At 39.0% G+C, this 22,807-nt stretch overlaps 1 long non-coding RNA gene across 2 annotated transcripts in view; it reads right to left on the bottom strand.

Moving 5' to 3' along the window:
- The window catches only part of LOC308346975, a 181,040-nt gene that overhangs the window by 41,421 nt on the left and 116,812 nt on the right, over positions 1-22,807 (bottom strand). The window lies entirely within an intron of this gene.

Genomic DNA, 22,807 nt, shown 5'->3' with positions numbered 1-22,807 from the left:
TTTCTATGGATACATGTATGTATGTGTTAATGCTTAGGAAAAGATCTGGAAGGATTCAAACAAACTGGAAATTCACTGGGGGCAAAGCAGCAAGGGTTGGTAGAGATTTCAGCTTTAATGGTAATGTTTTAATTATTACAAGAAGAATATTCACATATTACTTGGCTAATAAAAAATTAATTTAGAAAAATTTTAAATGCATGATTAAAACTATGATACTTGCTCCTGAGGGGGAGGAAAACAATCAGTCCAGTGTTCTTTAATTTTCCTTTGTCTACAAATGGGATGAGTCCCAGAATTTGAAGATAAAATGTAGTCTGTAGATGCAGAAGAAGCAGGGTCTCCTGATTCAGGGCAGAAGCCAGGCCACTGCAAGGAAGACAGGTGTCTGTGAAGATCAGGATAAAGAAATAGGTCCCAGAAATTTTCTTAGGAAGTAAGGGATAGGGGCGCCTGGGTGGCTCAGTGGGTTAAGCCTCTGCCTTGGCTCAGGTCATGATATCAGGGTCCTGGGTCGAGCCCCACATCGGGCTCTCTGCTCAGCAGGGAGCCTGCTCCCCCCACCCCACCTCTCTGCCTGACTCTCTGCCTACTTGTGATCTCTCTCTGTCAAATAAATAAATAAAATCTTAAAAGAAGAAGAAGAAGAAGAAGAAGAAGAAGAAGAAGAAGAAGAAGAAGAAGAAGAAGAAGAAGAAGAAGAAAGAGATAAAGAAGAGAGATGGGTCATAAAGGATCCCAAAGTGAAGATGACTAGGATTGTTGAGTTATCAGGAGATGGACTGTTTGGGAGAAAGACCTTGCTTTGAAGAGAGATAATTAGTGGTTTTGGAAATTCCAGGCTTGAAGTGATTATGACGTATCCAATTGGAAATATCTGGTAAGCAAGGGGATATTTGTGGAAATGGAGCAGGGGTGATGCCAATTTGGAGGTTATTTACAAGGAAGAGATAACAAAGGAATGGAATTTAAATGAGCTCTCCACTGGGGAGAGTATGAAGCCTGGTGAGCAGTGGGTCAGTAGCTAGTCAACAGCCACCCCAGGTGGGGAAGAACCCAGGTATGATGCTTGTAACAGTACCCCTGTCACAGCACTCAAAAGGTCAAGCATTCAGACAATAATGTCAATGACTGAACTTAAACCAATGTGAGTCAACAGGAAGCAACTGTTAGCAAATTCATTAACAAGAGTTCTATTTCTATCTGTTGTCAATTGCAATCAATTGCCTAGACAAAGATATCCTTAATGGATCAGGTCATTCCTGCCTGTAAGAATTACAACTTGTATGAAATGCACTGATCTTTTGTTTCCTGGGACAGGCCTCTCCCTTCATAGAGCACACGACTAGTAGTTGTTGTACCAGACGTCAGGGCAGATTATCCACAGAGTAATACCAAATCACTACTTCTGTGCCATTATTTCAGGACAAGGATTCCTCAGAAGCAGCATCAGATTGATGTCCAGAACTCTACCGAAAGGCTCAGTCCCTTATGTCAGTTAAAATGCAGGTAACCTCCATAGCAATGACACTTGGGAAAAGTACGCTGACTTTGGAGTCAGTCCAACCGGGAGCCAAATCCCATTTTATTCCTTAACTCCTCTCAAAACCTCAGTTTCCATATCTGTAAAACGGGGCGATAATGTCTATCTTGCAAAACTGTCATAAGAAATAAAAGGAACAAGTTGTGTAGACACCATGATACATGATGCCCCTACAATAAATAGCGACCTGTGGTCCCCTGTTTCTCAGGACCAGAGGAAATAATTCCTGAAGACTAGGGGTGAGAGAGATATACCTAACCGACCACATGGATCTGCCTTACTGTAGCCCTCCAGGCAATTCTAAATGATGACTTTTCTGATAAATAATCTTTGATGAGGTAGGTCTATGCTCACCTGGATCTTGCACATCCCCAGAGGAAAAAAATCAACCTGCCTTACACTAAGAAAGGGATACATAACTAAGCAGTGTCCAAAATCTTTTTTGTGGAAACTTAGGCATGAGAACAGGGAACAGTGGAAAAGTTCCTTCCTGGAAGAAAATGGTTCCAAAGCACCACTATTTCGCAGCTGATCACTCATCTCACTGGGCTCCTCCTCCTGCTCTCCAGGAGACCATTCTAGCATGTGCTGAAGGCTGAAGGGATTAGGAAGATGAGAGGAGGGGCAAGAACAGCAATTAGTGTGGAACCAAGAACTCGGGGCCTGCTGTCTTACTGCACCTGCGTGGTGCCAGAGCACCTGGCCTCACAGTGGAACAGCTCAGCCATCAGTATGTTCCAACCACATGGTGCCAGAGGCTTGAGTAACTGCCTAAACTTCTCATGCTGTGTTTGCATGCATGGCTGTCCAATGACCCAGTCATTCTAGAGGGTTGAAAATAGATAAAAGATTAGGAAATGAAAAGGATTTCCTCCTCCTGTACCTTGCCCAATAACCCCTAGCCAGAAGATGAGTATATGCATCCTAGTCACCCGTATGCACTATTTCAGAGATATCATAATCAATTCTCCCAGCCTACCTTACATTTCATTACTATAGATAGATAGATAGATAGATAGATAGATAGATAGATAGATAAATATAGATTCAAACATATGTGACATTTAAGTAAATTTTGATGATGATATAGAAGCTAAGAGAACTGGTTCTGGAGTCTAAATACCATAGGCCATCCCACTTTGCCATTTATTAAATTGTATGACTTTGGATATGTTACATATGCTTTCTGTGCCTCGGTTTTTTCATCTGTAAAACTGTAAGATGTGGATAATATTAGTACCTTCTTTATTATTATGGCATAGGTCACAGGTTTATTTTGAAGACTAAATTAATAGACATAAAGTTATTAAGACAGTGAATTTTTCTAATGCTATAGCATAAATCAGGCATGATTTAAAACTCAGTAAATATTAGTTATCATTATCATTATTGTTAACATTATGAACAGTTTAGTGGCACAAGATTGTGAAGGATCATAAGAGACTGTACATCTCTGTACTCTGTGTATTATTTTCAACTCCATTTTTCATCAATCATTGCATGATGTCACAATTTTATGACTAACCCTCATTTTTAGGATATTCTTGAGGAAATGTGTACATATTATTTATCTCTGGCTTTTAGTAATGCTGATGAAGCATAGTGCAGTGATCACATGTCCCAGATTTTGTTGGATAACCCAATTTTATTCTTCTTTCATAAAAGGCCTTGATTTGCTAAATAGATAGCTAAATGAGATTTAATTTTTGTATCACTGCAAGGTTTCCAAATACATAATTTTACAAATCACGCTGAAATCCTTTGGTCCTGACTTTTCATTCTGAAAATGGTTGTAATGAGTATATGTAATTTTAAAGAATAGGTTCTAATGATTCCCATGTTGGTAACAACATATCTAAAAATTACAGAAAAGAAAATGTGTTGAGGGCTTTTGACCTAGAGATTCACTTTGTCGCTAAGGAAGCTGGTTTGCACCTTGGTCAACAGAGTGCTTTACACAGGATGTAAGCAATTAGAGTACAACCTTTCTGATTCGCACTAATGACCACAAGACCCAGTGAACACATGATCTAGTGACTTCTGCTTATTAGAGAGAATGTGAAAAGATGAGATGAAAAACAAACAGGCTATTTTTTACACTAAAAATATGAGAAATACATCTCCCTGTTATTCGTGCTCTGTTCTTTTCCAATTTAGGATAGTTATGCCAAAGGCATTCAAGAATCCAAAGCTTCTTTAAAACAAAGTAAATTCTGTCATCCTTTGCTATTAATTAAAGTGTGGAGGGTTTGCAGAAGGAGATTAGATTGGCTATATCTCAAAAGGAAAATACTGGAAGAAACTATTCTTTAGGTTTTCAGTGAGAAGACCTGCACTTTCCATTCCTGACTCTGTCATGGAGCAGCTATAAGGCTTTAAGCAAGTAATACGCTCATATTTATGGATAGACTGCAAGACCACAGAGATTCTTTAGTATCTAGCAATCTATTAACTGTAAGAAGCTCAGTTTTGTTAAAAAAAAAAATTCTGATGCTGGATGCAGGCGTTTCAAAAGGATTTTTCCTGATTCTTCTTTTTTTTTTTTAATATAATTCTTTATTATGTTATTTTAGGCACCATAAGTACATCATTAGTTTTTGATGTAGTGTTCCAGGATTCTTCTTTTGAAGTTTTACTTTTTGTCTTCAAGATTTGTGGTGATTGTTTAGCTGCTTTACCGTATTTAAATTGCACTCCTTCTCAAAAGCTCCTATCTGGAGAGGGCCAAAGAAACCACAGTCCCAGTCAGCCCACAGAGATTCCCACTGTCCACACATGGACAGAAGTCCTCTCCCCTACAACCATACCTTTTGAGTCCATTTGATTTATGCTAATGCATAAATGGCTTCAACTTGGAAATTTCTGGCAGGTCTACAGAGGTGGTCTTGCCTTCAGAAACTAAGAGTCTTATGCAGAATAAATACAGATAGGTTCATTCACACTTCCGCCTCAAGGCATATTATGGGAAGGTCTATTGGAGAGATATCAGGTTCTCTGAGAGTTTGAAAATGACAATAATTCTAGGAAACTCTACAGCATGCACATGAAGAAACTGGAATTTGGGTTGGTTTTCAAAACCAGGTTGGAGGTAGATAAGTTGAAAGGGCTGGGAGACCACTTCAAGAGGAAAGGTTGTTATTGTAAAGGAACATTTCACAGGAGGGAGGTGTAATAACTTGAACAGTATACTCCCAAAAGGCATGTTCAAGTTCTAACCTCTGTGCCTGTAAATGGGACCTTCAGACATAGGGTCTTTACAGATATGATTAAGGATCTCAAGGTAAGATCATCCTTGATTTAAGATGGGCCCTAAATCCAATGACAAGTATCCATATAAGAGACAGAGAAGGAAATGTCACACTGAGACAAAGGGGGAAAGGCCATGTAGTGACAGAGGCAGGGATTGGAGTTATGCTGCCACAAACCAAGAAACACCACGAGCCCCAGAAGCTGGAATCAAGGAATGATTCTTCAATATAGCCTTCAGAGGCAGTGCAGCTCTGCCATCAGCTTGATGTCAGACTTGTGGTTTCCAGAACTTTCAGAGAATAAATTTCTACTATGTTTTTGCCACCTAGTTTGTAATAATTTATTATGGAAACCCTGGGGGACTAATAAAGGGGATGTTTTTGGGAATGGAATATGAAGGGCCCACAGGGCTCTCTCCTGAGTGATGTTTATCAGAGAGGCAGAGACTAAGGGGAGAAAGAGAATAATAAAGGGATAAAAACTTCAAAGAAAGGTACACATGATATGGCAAGCTCTTTGAATAGGAATAGAGGAACACAAATACATTTGAGAGATAGGAGGAGTATTAAGACTGGATAATTCGGGTTGTGTGTGAGACAGACTTGCAGGGGAAGAGATTAAGGACAGAAAACTTGCCACAGTTCAAGCAAAAGTAGCACAGGACAAGATGAAAGCAATGAAAACAGAGTTGAGATTTGGCAGACATTGGGCTGAGGATTTTGTGGTAGCTGGATGCGTTAGAGAGCAGGAAAGAGAATTCCAAGTGACTCTTGGGGAAGCTCCAGTTGTAAGGGTTTAAACAAAGGAAGAGTAGTAGCCAGTAAATGAAACCTGGATCTCATCGGAGAAGAAAGCTAGTTGAGTACCAAGGAAGGCTGGAGATCGGAGCAGGAGACAGTATCTGAGGTTGACAGGATAACAGAGAAAATTTGTTGATTAGGCGATTGGTGATTTTTGAAAGCCTGTCAGCTAATGGAATAGCAAGCAGGAAATACGCATTATAACAGAGTAAGAAAGGAAATAGACATAGGACAATGTATTCCCATAAGATTATTTTGGGAAAAGAGAGTAATGTGTAAAATGTATCTTGAAGTAAAGCACTGTGAAGAAAAGGTCCTTTAGACTTTGATCAGGCTTCAGCATGTTAACATGCTATCTCCAGAGAGCCCCTGCTAACCTGCAAATGATAAGGGAAACACTAATTCATACCATAAATACGTTTTGCCAGATGAGCTAATTGTCACTCAGAAAGAGCTATCATTCCAGAAGGATGCCTGAGGGACCAGAATATAGCACGAATCTGTATTTACTAGGAAAGAACTCAAGGCAAGACCAGCTTATGTTTTAATGGAGTGTACAGCTGATGGTCCTACAGAGCCAGGGTGCTGCGGAGGCGGAGCATGAAACAAGGAGCAGACTGGAGGCTGGGGGGTGGGGGTAGGCTAGGAAAACCAAAGGCACCAAATGACAATTTTGCCTACTTTGCCATTCTGTCTAGGGACAGCCTTTGTCTTGTGGGTCCTCCAGTCACTCAGTGATTTGTTCTGGTAATTATCTAGCAAGTATCCTCCAAAGAGAACTCAAGGAATGGGTAATAATCTGAAAGTACATACTGCCTCTGATTTCTAGGCCTTTTCATATACTCAAGAGTATTTTTTAAGAGTGTTCAAAAAAAGTGCAAACGGTTGCTGCCAGGCTGGGAAGGTTTTGTGCAAAGAGCCTCACAGAGCAACAAAAACAAAGAAGCTTTAAGTGGAAGAGACCGGTGGTCACCCTTCCCTGATCTCTGCAGCAACGCAAGCTATAATCCAATATGTAAACCATAGATAGAACGCTCAGCTCCTCATTTACTCCTGTTTGTTTACCATGTTAAATATCAGGGTCCATACTGCACAGTTTTTCTGATAGCAGAGAATACCCAGAAATAGGACACTTGTAAAGAAACATAAACAAGTTAGAAAACTGAGATATCTAAAGGCCATCTGAAAGATCACTCGGCCTCTCCTCTTCCTATCCCAGGCTCTCTGCCTGCCAAAGGGACTCTGCCCTCAAAGACTGGTAAGAGTTTATTACAGTTTTAAAATGCTTTCTTCAAAATTCTCCAGCCATATTTAGTAGTGGAGGACAATACAGAAGACAGACATATGGAAAAATAGACTTCCATTGTCCAGACAATTCGACTATTAATAATAATGTTTGACTTCATTATTATAAGGTTTGAATAGAGACCATAGTCTGAATGACCACCTATGAACCCAGGGTTTCATGGGATGCAGGAGCTGGGATCTTCTCCTGGGAGCTCTCACCTCTTGGGAGCCTCTGTGGGGAAGACGTTAGTGTTGGCAGTAAAGATCACTAAAGACAGTGAGGTTGAGACCCAAACAAAGAAAGGAGACAAATATTTATACTAACTGCAGAAGTCAGAAACCTCCATTCACGCAACAAAAATTTACTGACTTACTGCCATAGACCAAATACTGAGCTAGAAAGGCAAGGAATTCATTATGGGTTAGGAAGGAGCCCAAAGATTTAGCCCTTATAGTATGAAACATTTTAATGTGGCATTGCATGGTGCTCCTCAAATGTGGAAATAGTTTTCCTCAAGTTTCAGAAGTAGGAAGTATGAGGACAATGGCAGAAGCTATGGAACAGCTGGTGGCTACAGCTCACATACTGGCTGGAGATGAAGAAGATTCCAGCATCCCTTGGAAGTATGTGCCTCCATTGGAAATGCAAGAAGTTGACTGACTGTAGTCCTGGTTAGATGAGGACTCTGGTTGTTGCATTGCACAGATCTGCTGCTGGGTGGCTCTTGTTTTTCCTTTCCAGTGTCTTTTCTCCCTTCTTCTCCTAAAAGACACCTTATTCCTCTAGAAAAGCCATTCCATGTGATTCAGACAAAGCTAACCCTGCCTTATATCTGATCTCCCTGGTTCCTGTGACCAGACTAATCATATTTTGAGGTCAGGGTTCTCTTTCCACTGGGCTAGAGAAAAAGGCTGACCAAGAAGCAGAAAGAAATGCTGAGCCATGAAGACATTGTTGGAGCACGTGGATCTAGCTTTATCTGAAGCGGGATCTACCCCTAGACTCTTCTTTACTTGAGACTGGGCTGCTTTGAATTAGGTTTTAGTTACTTGCAACTGCACAAATCCTATCTAATATGAAAGAAAACATGCTCCAGGTATACTCCTAAACCACACTTGATGAAAAATAATTAAGAAGTGGGAGGGAATCAGAGAGGGAGGCAAACCATAAAAAAGTCTTAACTATAGGAAACAGAGTAGGGGTTGCTAGAGGGGAGGAAGGTGGGGGGACAGGATAATTGGGTGATGGGCATTAAGGAGAGCATGTGATGTGATGAGCACTTGATGTTATATGAAGTGATGAATTACTGAACTCTACATCTGAAACAAATGATATACTATATGTTAAATAATTGAACTTAAATTTAAAAAAAGTAGTGGGAGGGAGCTGAATTCATAATGTCCCATTTCCAAGGCAGCAATGTGGTAAATCTCTGAAAGAAGTTCTGTTTGGTGCACAGCCTAAACTGTTCCATTACCAGCAGCTCTGCCCAATATCAAGGTCTTCTATTTATTTTTATCATTTTAACGACATGTATTACCATTTCTTCCAATTACAAAAGTTATATATTTGGGGGCACCTGGGTGGCTCAGTTGGTTAAGTGACTCTTGATTTCAGCTCAGGTCACGATCACAGGGTTCTGGAATCAAGACCTGCATTGGGCTCAGTGCTGTGTGTGCAGCCTGCTTGGGATTCTCTCCCTTCCTCTCTCTCTCTGCCCCCACCCCTGCTCAAGTGTGTGCTCTCTCTCTCTCAAAAAAGACAAAAGTATATATTTTATCACAAAAAAGTATATATTTTATCATAAAAGTGTTGAAAATAGAATACCATATATTCCCACCACCCAGAGGGAGAGAGCATTAAACACTTTACCAGGTTTCCAGACTTTTTTAATTCATATATATCTTTTTCAGCTGTTCTCCCCATTTTCAACTTATATACAACATGAACATTTTCCCAATCAATATTTTTATGTAGCATAACTTTAATGAAGCATAATATTCTACCAAAGAGATGGCCATAATTTACTTAACCAGAACTGTATTGCCAAAATTTTAGGTAGTTTCCAATATTGTACTGGGATACAAATATAACACTCCAAATGTTAATTTCAAGGTTTCTGATGAATGACAAATTTTTAAAAGTTACCCAAAGAACTCTCTTAGCCCCTTTTGCTCCAATGGGAAAGAAGATTCACTACTAAGCTATATTCCTAACATAGCAGTTTTGGGGTATGTATTAGTCTCTTATTGCTATGCCAACACATTGCCACAAACTTCACTGTTTATAGCACCTATTCATTGTCTCACTGTTCTCTAGGTCAGAAGTCCAATGTGCTTGGCTGGGTACTCTGTTTAGAGATTCATGTGGTGAAAAATAATTATGTCAGTTGGCCTGGTCTCTTCTCTGGAAGCTCTGGGGGAGAAGTCCAGGTTTCTCCCAGGCCCATTAGGTTGTTAGCAGAATTCATTTCTTTCTCAGTTTCCCTATGACTCACTCCATCTTCAAGCCAACAGCTATGGGTCAAGTCCTTCTTGCACTCAAGATGTCTCTGACTTCTCTTTGTACTACATCTCTCTGACTCCAGCCAAGAAAGTTCCCTGCTTTTAAGGGCTTATGTGATTAGATTGGGTCTACCCGATAATCCAGAATAGTCTCCCTATTGTAAGGTCCATTACCTTAATTACATCTGCAAAGTCCCCTTCGGCATGTAACAGAACATATTCACAGGTTCCAGGGAAGCAAGGAGGGTACTTTGGAGGGTAGCCATCCAGCCTACCACATGGTGGAACCACAAAACTGCACTAACTCTGCTATCTAGTCATGTGATTAGCCATCTTTCCTCCCATGGCAATGTATGGGGGAACTAACTCAGTCTTTTCAGTCATGGTATGGTGAATTGTTCTCCTCACACCCACTGTACCCACCCCAGCAAGTTCCTAATGGGACAAAAGGACTGTCTTGCAAAACTTTCTCCCATCTCTCATGGCTAGGAAGCCATGGCCCCATTCCCTCAGGAGCAGGCTTCCCTTCAGATTACAGGCAGTGCTGTCCCCCTGTGTCATGTGTTCAGGCTGTTGCCAGTCAAAAAAGAATGAAAAAATGCGAGTGTTTTTGCATACCAATATAGGCCTATGGATTATAACTCTGCCCCAAACAAAAGTACAGGTGTCTACCTACATATAAATGTTATTGTGACCTACTAAGTTGGTTTTCTCCTTCTTGAATCTAACTCATTTATTCTTTATTAGTTTTCTGCAAAGATTTTCTTCTCTGTGGCTAATTTCTAAGGAAATAGTGTGAGTTTTCAGCAAAAGCAGTTTCCATGGTTACACAGAAGTCTTACTAAAAATAGTACATGATGTAATCAGCCAAACTTTCCCTACTGAAGTAACTAGACAAAATGGATCTGCATTTCTGTAGGAAGTTTGTTCTGTCGTTCAAGCTGTGTCTATGACACATGAAGAGAACAGTCTGAATTATTTTTACTGCCCGAGATTCCAGCTCCTCAAACACTTTGTGGGCAGCTCCAAGCTGTTCAGGCTCTGGAATTATTTCTAACACTGCGTAAAGAAGGAGAGAGGCAGAGAGACAGAGAGATGGGGGGAAAAGGGTGGGAAGGAGAGAAGGGAGTGGAAGGAGATAAGTAGATAAGATACCTGTTTTGTTTCTCACATGAGATGACATCCCCCTTTTCTCAAAGGGCCCCTTTAAACGTGCTATCATGTTGTGTAATACAAGGACAAAGTGTTACTCTCATTTGATTAGTCTACACCCTCTAAATTCTACAGATAGCTACCTACTGGATCCTGCTTGCTTTGTCTTGGGGGCCTTCTCTTTTAGTGATTGATTCAAGGTTCGGTACCAGAAGGAACTGTAAGAGAGGAACCCATTCGTTTATTATTTCTCTTTCATTATTTCTGCTTTCTCTCTTTTACATTTTGCTGTAAGAGTGCAGACACCCGAGATTAAAACATCTTCCCTCTTGTGTTTGGTGTTCTTTGTCCTCATTATGTTTGAACTGTCACTCTGCACAGCTGGGTCTCTGTTTCCAATATCCTTTTTGCCCACACTTCATATAATTAGAAAAGAAGATCAAGAATGGCAGTCCCACCTGCTTCCAAGGCCATTCCCCAAACCCCACCCCCAAGACTTTGAAGCTGGAAGTCAAAGAGGTGGCTGAATCTTTCCTCTCTTGAAAACCACACTCAGTATCATCTTCTGCTTGATCACAAGGCCAACTCTGGTTGTGAGACTTTGTTATTTCTGCCACAGTGTGTTCCTCAGGTGTCATTTCTCTTCTTACTACAGTTGTTCAAGAGGACACTCTGAAAGCAAAATTCAATCTCAAAGTCAAGTTCTTCTTACTTGGTCTCCATCTGGAAAAGCCCTAGAAATATTCCTGGTTTCCTTTTAGAGCCAAAGTAACAATGCTTGTTTCTTGTCTATCTGGGGATTCAGCAGATCCCTTTCAAAAGAATGCCATCATTTTTTTTTTTTTGTAAGCATCCATAGCACTGGAGAGAGAAGATTGCAAATGGTTTTTAGAAGGCCATGGCCACTGCATATGTTGGCAATTTCTTAAATGCATTTTTATATCAGGGACATTGTTAATAACTGTAGGGCCAGAGCAATTTAAAAGCCTATAAATTATGCTAGACTGAACTAACTCAACAGCGTTTCTTTAAAAACACTGTCTTCTTAAGTAACTGACTTAAGAAGGGTACTTGGAGCTAGCGTTTTTAAATGGCTTTTTATGGCACACATTCAAGATTCATTGGTTTCTCATTACCTTCTATGGAACACTAACTCCTGAATATAGTCTCAGAGATGGTACCAGACCTGGCCCAGGAACTCTCAAAGTAATATGCATAAGCAGTATGAGCGGTTAGTGTATTATGTGGTTAGTGTATTAAGTTCCTTCAGTTTTATTTATTCATTTAGCTACTTGGATGGAACCATCAGTGAAGGGTTCTCATTTGAAGGCCTAATTAAAGAAATCCATTTTAAAGAAAGATGGAGGTGGGAAGAGAAAAGATAAATGCAGATCGAATCCAGTATGACACGGTGGTGACAGTCCAGGTGCTGCAGATGGGGAAACCAGGAGATGAAAAGGGCTCTTCCTGCAGGAGATACTTGTATTGAGGGCAGGCGTTCAATAGGCATCATGCCAGAGACCTTTACTAAGTTCCTGAGTTCCTCAGACTCACTCTAAATCCTTCTCTTCCCTGCTCCCTTCCTTGAGAGTGCTATCCCCAGATGGTACGGACAGGCGGTATCACTGGGCTCCTGTCCTCCCAGGCTTCCAGCTGGGTTGGTCAGTGAGGAGTCTTGACAGGAGATGCAAGGAGTAGGGGTGCAAGAAGAAGGCGGTCAAGATATTTATTTCCCTGGTTCCTTGACTGTAGGGTCTTCATGGGCTGAAACCAATGATTGATCTTTCCCTTGATCTCTTCAAACTTGGGGGTCTTAGTAGAGTCACTGCTAGTGGCCATGGGTTACTACACTATTCTTTTCGGTTCCCACATCCTACCCAACATTAAAAAAAACAATCCTCAAATTGATCTAATTTGCCAATTTGTGTCATCTACTTCTTGTTGGTACTCAGAGTTATGCCAGAATCTTTAGCAAATGAACACTTGTATTAGTCCATAACAGAATTCAATAGACTGAGTGGCTTAGAACCAGCAAACATTTATTCCTCACAGTTCTGGTGGCTGGGAAGTCCATGATCAAGGCACAGGCAGTCTGATGAGACTCTGCTTCCTGTTTCATAGGAGACATCTTTTTGCTGTATCCTCACATAGCTAAAGGGGTGAGAGATTTCTCTGGGATCTCTCTTTTTTGCCTAGCTTTATTGACAAATAAAATTGTAATATATTTAAAACGTACAACATGATGATTTTGATATATGTATATATTCACATCAATTCCTTTTTCTTTATCCTCTTTAAATCTTTTCTTTCCCTTTTTTTTGTGAGATCATTTAAGTTCACTTAAGTTCTACACTCTTAGCAAATATCAATTACACAATACAGTGTTATCAACTATAGTCACGACGCTATACATTAGAACCTCAGATCTCATCAATTTTATAATGGAAAGTTAGTATCCTTTCACCAACCTCTCCCTATTTCCCCCACTCCCCAGCCCCTGGCAACTACTTTCCCAGTTCTCCATTTCTATCAGTTCAGCTTTTTCTTTTTTTAAGATTCCACATTTAACTGATGCTAGGCAGTGCAATATTTGTCTTTCTCTGTCTGGCTTATTTCACTTAGCATAAGCCCTCCAGGTTCATCCATGTTGTCACAAAAGCTTTTTTAAAGCTGAATAATATACCTCTGTGTGTGTGTGTGTGTGTGTGTGTGTGTGTGTGTGTGTGTATGTGTGTGTCACATTTTCTTGATCCATTTATCCACTGACTAACACTTAGGTTGTTTCCATATTTTGACTTTTGTGAATATGCTGCAGTAAACATTATTATCTCTTTGAGATAATAATTTCATTTCCTATGGATATATACCCAGAAGTGACATTGCTGGGTCATATGATAGTATATTTTTAATTTCTTGAGAAACCTCCATTCTGTTTTCCACAGTGGCTGTACCAATTTACATTCCTACCAAGAGTGCGCAAGGCTTTCCTTTTCTCCACATCTTCACCAGCACTTGTTATCTCTTATCTTTTTTTATAATAGCTGTGGTATAAATTTTATAAAGGCACTAATTTCATTCATGAGGTTTCTACATTCATGACCTAATAACCTCCCTCCCCCTGATAAGCTCCTATTAAAGTTCCCCCTCCTAATACTATCACATTGGGGGTTAGGTTTTAACACATGAATTTTGTGGGGTACACAAGAATTCAGTCTCTGGCAACACTTGATCCTTGATCATCTCATTTCTTGAGATTGTCTTCTATGAGAGTTGAATATGAAAGAGGAACAAAAACAAAACAAAAAAAAAACTTGCTTCAGAATAAGGAGTTATAGGGGAGATATTAAAGCCATCTAAAGAGAAGAACACTAAGTGTAACCAATGGCACCTAGAAATAAGCAGAGACGAGGAGGAGGCAGTAGAAATCAGTAGGATTCATTGGAGCAAAATGTAAAATACAAAGAATTGGTTAAGGCACTGTGAAAGAAGAGTGAGTTTCTCTGGATATGTAAAAAATATTACATCATGTGCGATTTATTATCAATACTAAGGCAAATTACTCACTTCGCATTATTGTTTGACATTTTTAGAGACATATTCCCAACATGTCATTCCTTAAAAAACAAGTTCAGTACTTTGGGACACTGATGCAGTGTTACTCATCCTGATGATGATAAAAATAAATACCATATCTGTGATCCCAGCTGCCAACCACTGAGCTCTTACGCAGCTCAAGATACTGGAATAAGCCCTTCACGCTCCTTCATCTTCCTTAGGAACAGTCCTTAGAAATGGACTTTGCTATTGTCCCCATTGTCAGGGAACTGAAACCAAGGAAAGCTGCAGACTTTAGCATGGAAGTAAAAAACTGGAATTCCAATCCAGAACTCCTAGGTCCTTGTTAACAGTCGTCTTCAGCCTCCTCATTCACTAACCTAGTATATGTGGCTAGAGCAAAACACACAACTGTGCTAACATTATTATCTTAAATGATCACAAAGTTCAGAGGCTCCTCAAAATCACCCAGCAAGCAATTCGCTCTCCCACTCTCCAGTACTCACATCCAGCTTCAGTGCACAAACCAGCCATAAACTAATCACTTCTAAATTTATGTCTCTAGGACTGACCTCTTCCTAAAATTCCAGTCTCAGGTATCCAACTACCTCCAAAACATCTCCACTTGGATCTTGAATAAACAAATCTAACATGTTCAAAATATCTCTAGATTTCACCATTTCCCAAAATCTGTTCCTTCTTAGTATTTCCTATCTCTGTGTCAGAATGTAGGAGCATTTTTCCCATTGCTCAAGCCGAAACATAAAGCACATTCTTGATCCCTGTCTTTCCTCTGTAGCCCCCTACAACCCATAGTAAGTCTTGTCTTGAAGCTGATATCTTACCAGCTCTGTGACTCACCACCATAGTCTAAGTCATCATAACCTTTTGTTTAGATTACTGCAGGAGTCATCTGACTGGTCTTCCTGCTTCCATTTTTACCTTCTCAAGGGCACTGAACCAAACACTGGGAAGAATAATCTTTTCAAAATACAAGTCATATCAGAGTCATTCTTCAATCAGAACTTTGGTGCTTCTCAGAATTAATTCCACAGCTGCTGCCACCTCACCACTCTCATCTCTTAGCAAGTTCTGCTTCATTTACTCCATTCTAGACTCACTGACCATATTGCTGGTTCTCAAAAATACCACTCATTCTCACATCATAGCCTTTGCAATTGCCATTCTTTCTGCCTGGGATGCTCATCTCTGAGATCGGTCATTTCATGTAGGTTTTTTTCCTCAATAGTCAGCTTTCCCCATGACTCTCAAAAATCACACCATATTCCCTTCCCCTCACTACTCTCCCCTCTCCTTACTTTCCTTCTCTTCAGGATACTATCTACTACCTGAAATTTTTTCACAGGTGTATTCATTCCTTTATTATTCATTTCCTACACTAGAAATGTAAGCTCTGTGAGAACAGGAACTTAGTTGGTCCCCAGAACCTAGAACCATGGTTCAACCATAGAGGGATGCATAAGGTTCGTGTAGTTAATGAAAAAGAAAATGGGAAGGAAGGGAGGAAGGGAGGAAAGAAGGAAGGAAAGAAGATGCACTTGAGTCTATTGTGGTAAGCTGAATTATTGTTCCTCAAAGATATCGATTTCCTGTTCCCTGGATTCTGAACATGTTACAGATGAAATTACAGTTGCTAATAAAATAACCTTAAAATACCTATCTCATCCTGGATTATGTAAGTGGGTTCAAAGCAACCACAAAGGTCTTCAAAAGTAGAAGGAGGCAGAAAGGGAGGTCAGAGTAATGTAATGTGAGAAGGACTGATGCAGTATTGCTGGCTTTGAAGATGAAGAAAGGGGGCCATGAGCCAATGAAGACAGGAAGACTCTAGAAACTGCAACAAGCAAGGAAACAGATTCTCCCCTCAAGCCTCCAGAAGGGAACACAACCCCATCAAAATCTTGATTTTAGCCAGTAATACCCATGTCAGACGTCTAACTAACGGAACTGTAAAGATGATAACTTGTGTTTTTCCAAGCCCCTAAACTTGTAATAATTCGTTAGAGTGGCAACGGAAAACTAATACACCTATATACTTTATGTTCTATGCTATACTACCTCTCCAGATTTTCCATTATCCTCCTAGTGATTTGGGGCTATTCTTTTGTCAATAGAATTATATAGTTACATTTTCCTCTTTCTAACACAAAAAAGGCACATTCTCCATCTCCTGTCTGGATTTCAGCTATAAAATGTGATAATCATATTTTTAAATAAAAAGGAGGACACTGAAATGAAAAAAAAAGTAGGTATATTTCCTAGCTATGTGACTTTGGGGAAATTGTTCAACCATTCTGTGCTTCAGTTTCTCACCTATAAAATGTTCATTATAATAATAGTTTGCTGTCTCCAAGATACTTAGAAGTAGATAATAAATGCTTAATAAATATCAGCTAGTATTTAAAAAAATATATCAGCTAGTATTATTACTAATGTGTTGAATAGGAGAGATGTCAATCCTATTCTCAAAAATCCAAGAAGCATAGACTCTATACTGTTAAGCCATATTACCATCAAATTCTATACTTTTCAGCATTTTTAAAAATATTTTATTTATTTATTTGGCAGAGACAGATCACAAGTAGGCAGAGAAGCAGGCGAGAGAGAGGGGGAAGCAGGCTCCCGATGAGCAGAGAGCCCAATGCGGGGCTCAATCCCAGGACCCTCATGACCTGAGCTGAAGGCAGAGGTCCAACCCACTGAGCCACCCAGGCGCCCCACTTTTCAGCATTTTTGAAGTCAACAGCTTTCTCATGCTTTCAGGAATGATTTATCACCCAAGCAAAGATTTAAGTCTGACCCTATTCAGTGTGAGCAAACGTATGCGGAAATGGGCATTCTCATACTCTTTTGGCCTGAGTGTTAGTTGTAAACCAACTGACCTTCTATCTTACTTTTGCTCTTCTGTAAATTTTGTAATATAAGTAAAAAATTATATTTATCACACAAAATTTAAAAGTTTTAGAATTTAATTTTATTTAATTTTTTTGGTGTGTGTTCCAGAATTCATTGTTTATGCACCACACCCAGTGCTCCATGCAATATGTGCCCTCCTTAATTCCCACCACCAGGCTCACCCAACCCCCCACCCCCCTCTCCTCCAAAACCCTCAGTTTGTTTCTCAGAGACCACAGTCTCTCATGGTTTTCCTCCCCCTCTGATCTCCCCCAACTCAAATTTTTAACAAAACCAATGCAAGTTTAGTAATGCTCTATCAGCCTTCTCTGGAGTATACTTATGGCAGAGAAGATTTAACCATGGCATAATCAATGTTTTTGCCCCCAACCCGGACCAAGGACTAAGAATTAGAAATTCTAAGGAGAACAACAACAACAACAAAGTAAAAACAAAAAACACAACAAAACAAAAAAGCCCTGAGAGCTTGAGTCTGTGGATATGTATAGAGAAGTAATAATCTCTACTGTACTTTTCCCCATACAAAATAAGATTGTTGTAAAACTTAGTGATGTGGTTCTTTTCTTAAGTGGTGAAAAAAAAAAAAAAGCCCATGGGTTACACTGCAACAATAAAATACAGCAATAAAAAGGAGGTAGACATTTGGTCCAGTTGTTTGTATCAACTTGCCTCTTTTGAGTAAACCAAATTCATTAGCATGTGTTCCAAGGATTTGTGAGTTCTACAGCTGCTTCCCACATTTTGAGTTTAACACTGGATAGTGCTTCTGACAGGTTTCTGATGAGTTCTTCCGACTTTTGGAAATTAAAATATCACCTTCCGTGGTTAGTCTAATATCATTCGGGGGAATGGGACTAGGGTGTTAAATTGGTCAGCAGGAAGACTTTAAATACTTCACTCTCTGTTGTTGAATTGAAAGGTAAAAAGCAACCTTTTCTATTGGTAGATTTATTATTTTATTCACTCACTCATTCTTTCATTTACCCATTCATTCATTCAATAGTTCATTGTGGTCCAAACACTGCTAGATGCTGGTGATGAAGCCACAGACAAGACAGACATAGTGGCTTCCTTACTTTTCATGTAAAAATGGAAAGGAAGAATCAAACTAAAATTATCTGTTTGACAAGAACTAGTAAAAATTCCCAGTCTACATTCTGTGATTCTTCATATTCTTTCAATTTCATTTAAAAACAAAACGAAACAAAAAAAAAAAAAGGAGCTCTATACATATCTTCCAAAAAGGACATTATGGATATGTGACAAAGTGTAGTAAAAAGATACAGAAGGCAGGCGGCATTTTGTCCATTCATTAAATCATTCACTTTCAACAAAATTTTTTGGAGCATCTATTATGTTCCAGGCACTTTCCTAGTTGTTAGGGATAGAGCAGTGAACATAACAGATAATATTCCTGTTCACTTGCATTTGGGAAGATTAAATATTAATATTTATGAAAAGAGTAAAAATTTTACTGAGAACCCTTCCCTCTCCATTCTTACTTGTTGAAATGCTGCCTTTTCATAAAAACTCAGCTCAAAATTTCTGAGAACCCTTCCCTCTCCATTCTTACTTGTTGAAATGCTGCCTTTTCATAAAAACTCAGCTCAAATACTAAGCATGCCACTTTTGCTCTTCTATATCCCCTTCATATCTTGCTGATTCAGAGCCCTTTATACCTCAAGTTGTGCTCATGCTTTGTGGATTACAAACCCCTTGCCCATCTCCTTATGCAGCACCCTTATATGGCATAGCCTCAATAAATTCTCCTTCAATTAGGCAGATGTAAATGAAAGTATAAATTAATATTAAAATGGTTAAGCATATGTTTTTCTCTCCCAGAGGAAAGGTAAATTAGATTAATATTCCTTCAGTCCTTAAATAAAAGTATTTTTATGATAGAAGTTTCAACCTGCTTACTATATACTAATAATGTCAATTATATTTGACAAGTCTACCCAAAATTCAACAGAGTCAAAATTAAACTTTTATTTTGTTTTGAAACCTCCTTCTATTGTTTTCTTTATGTGACTTAATTACACCAAAATTCTCTTGTTTTCTCAAATTAAAAACTTCTGCCCCTCTTAATTCACCAAGTTCGTTTTTTGTTTTTGTATTTTACTCTGCAGTGCTCACTAATTTCTTTTTATTCTCCCTCATGAATATTAATCCATCACTTGAGTCTTTCTCTTCTCTATGGTCTCTGTTGCCACCGACTTAGGAGCAAACCTAATTATTTCTTGCTGGAACTGTTGACGTTGCTTCCAATAATCTCCCTGTCAACATTCTTTACCATCTTCAATTTCACCTTTCACACATTTTAGGTCACTCTCATAAAAATCTTCAGTGACTCCCAAATTACATTGTTAGGAGGTGTTTCATTGAGAAAGTGACCTATGGTTAAATAATTTGGGGCAACATTGGCTTAAATTCATTTAAACAAGTTTGCTGCGGGATTTCTCAGTGACTTTGATGCCCTGCTCTCTATAGCGAGTCTCCAAGAGGAAGAAAGCCTTTCCCAACACATTTGATTTGAGACTTTTTTCATGGGGAAGTAAGTCTAATATGGTAGGTTGGCTCATTCATCATCTACACTAACCCCTTTGTTCTCTATATTCCTTTATTACAGAAGTTGGAAAAATTAAAACATTCTCTAGCCTTCTTGGCTGCTAGGTATGCCTAAGTGTCATTCTAGTCAATGTGATGTAGACAGAAGTCAGAGAGAGTACTTCCTTTTGCCTCTTTCCCTTTCTTCTCTTCCTGAGAAATGACAGGCATTTTACACCTTTGCTAAGGATGGAAGAGCAGGAAGATGAAAGGAACCTGTTTTCCTAATGATATCATTGCCCGTGAACCAACACTGGACTTCCCATAGGAAAATTAAACTCCTTAATCATTTCAGCTACTGTGTTTTGGATGTTCTGTTACTTATAGCTGCATTAAACTGTAACCAATACAAACATCTCAGAGCACTGTTTTGTAAATAATGAAATACAAAATGAAGTTTAGATTTCTAAGCATGGGACACAACCCACTATTTTCCATACATCTCCTTCACTTTCAACCCTAAAATTTGTAATAGTCCCAAATCTCTCTTTGACTTTATGTGTTACATATATTACATATATAATACATATAATATGTGTGTCATTTACCAGGTCTGTCCACTATGGCACCAGAATCTTGACTGCAATCATTCATTGTGTTCTTCTGCTTCAGATACTCTATATCTCATAATGCCTGTAAGTACTATTTATTGAACTAACCATAGCCGTATCTGTTGCTGTTAGTAACTCTACAGATCAGTGCACATATAGGAACTTTAGGGAATACATCTTTTCTTTACTACTTAGTCCAAAAACTATGCTGGCTGCAAGTGCAAAGAAATTCCTTCTATTAGTTCCCGAGTTAGAAATTTTGCCATAGCTTCTGTGGCAATAGACCCTTCTGGTCTGAGTAGTGCCTCAGAATGTTTTTCTGCCATTACCTCCATACACACAACCTCTGAGCTGCACTGTCAAACCACTCTCCTGGCTATAGTGGTCTAGCCTTTGTTTCATTATTTTATACCCATTAGTTTTCTCCTCAATCTGGCCTGCACTTTTCTTCATCCACCTGGTATATGATTCTTTATCCTGAAGAAAAAACAAACAAACAAAAAACAACTGAGTTGAAATTTCATCTCCCTTGCAAAGCCCTTCCCACAACATCCACAGTTTCTCAAGCTTATCTCCTTCCTTAACATGTTGAACATAATGCTATTCAAGGAATGACCACAAGTAATGTGATTTTCTATTCATCCTAATAATCTGTAAACTCTTTAAGAAAAGACATCTTGTCATATGTGAAGAGAGAGAGTTCGACTTCTTCTTTGCCAATTTGAAAGTTTTTTATTTCTTTTTGTTGTCTGATTACTGAAGCTAGGACTTCTAGTACTACGTTAAACAATAATGGTGAGAGTGGGTATCCCTGTTGTGTTCCTGACCTTAAGGGAAAAGCTCTCAGTTATTCCCCACTGAGAATGATATTTGCTGTGGGCTTTTCATAGATGGCTTTTATGATATTGAGGTATGTACCCTGTATCCCTATATTTTGAAGACTTTTAATCAGGAAATGATGCTATATTTTGTCAAATGTTTTTCTGCATCAACTGAAAGGATCATATGGTTCTTGTCTTTTCTTTTTTTAACATGTTCTATCACGTTGACTGAGTTCTGAATGTCTAACCATCCTAGCATCCCAGGTATAAATCCCACCTAGTTGTGGTGAATAATCCTTTTAATGTACTGTTGGATCCTATTGGCTAGCAGCTTGTTGACTATGTTAGCATCCATGTTCATCAGGGATATTGGTCTGCACTTGTCCTTTTTGATGGGGTCTTTGTCTGAGTTTGGGATCAGGGTAATGCTGGCCTCATAGAATGAGTTTGGAAGTTTTCCTTCTATTTCTATTTTTTTAAAATAGCTTCAGTAGAGTAAGTATTATTTCTTCAAATATTTGTTAGAATTCCCCTAGGAAGCCATCTGGTCCTGGACTCTTGTTTTTTGGGAGGTTTTTGATTACTGCTTCAAAGTCCTTGCTGGATATTCAGTCTGTTCAGATTGTCTCTTTCTTTCTTTTTCAGTCTTGGTAGTTTATAAGTTTCCAGGAATGCATCCATTTCTTCTAGATTGCCTAATTTGTTGGCATATATTTGCTGGTAATAATTTCTAATGATTGGTCCTATTTCCTTGATGTTAGTCATGATCTCTTCCCTTTCATTCACGATTTTGTTAATTCAGGTCCTTTCCCTTTTCGTTTAGATAAGTCTGGCCAGAGGATTATTGATCTTATTAATTCTTTCAAAGAAAAAGTTTCTAGTTTTATTGATATGTTCTACTGTTTTTCTGGTTTCTGTTTCATTGATTCCTGCTCTAATCTTGATTTTCTCTTCTCCTACTTGGTTTAAGCCTTATTTGTTGTTCTTTCTCCAGGTCCTTTAGGTGTAAGGTTAGCTTGTGCATTTGTAATGTGGAAAACCCAAAACACTCTACCCCCAACTTAGTAGAACTCATATAGCAGTTCAGCCAGGTAGCAGGATATAAAATCAATGCACAGAAATAAGTTACATTTCTATACACTAACAATGTAACTGAAGAAATAGAAATTAAGGAATTGATTCCATTTATAATAGCACCCAAAATCATAAGATACCTAAGAATAAACCTGACCAAAGAGGTAAAGGATCTATATTCTAGAAACCACAGAACACTTATGAAAGAATTGGAGGAAGACACAAAGAGATGAAAAAATATCCCATGCTCATGGATTGGAAGAAAAGACATTGTTAAAATGTCTATGCTGCCCAGAGTAATCTACACTTTCAATGCAATCCCTATCAAAATACCACTGACATTTTTCACAAAGCTGGAAAAAACTAAAATTTGTATGGAACCAAAAAAGACCCCGAATCGCCGGGGGAATGTTGAAGAAGAAAACCAAAGCCGGTGGCATCAGAATGCCTGACTTCAAGCTATATTCCAAAGCTGTGATCATTGTGACATCATGGTATTAGCACAAAAACAGGCACATAGATCAATGGAACAGAACAGACAGCCCAGAAATAGACCTTCAACTTTATAGTCAACTAATTTTCAACAAAGCAGGAAAGAACATCCAGTGGATAAAAGACAGTCTCTTCAATAAGTGGTGTTGGGAATAGTGGACAGCCACATGCAGAAGAGTGAAACTGGACTGTTCTCTTACACCATACACAAGGCTAAATTTGAAATTGATGAAG

Source organism: Martes martes (assembly GCF_963455335.1).
Source record: "Martes martes genome assembly, chromosome: 8".
NCBI lineage: Eukaryota > Metazoa > Chordata > Mammalia > Carnivora > Mustelidae > Martes > Martes martes.
This window is presented reverse-complemented; position numbering and strand designations above follow the sequence as displayed.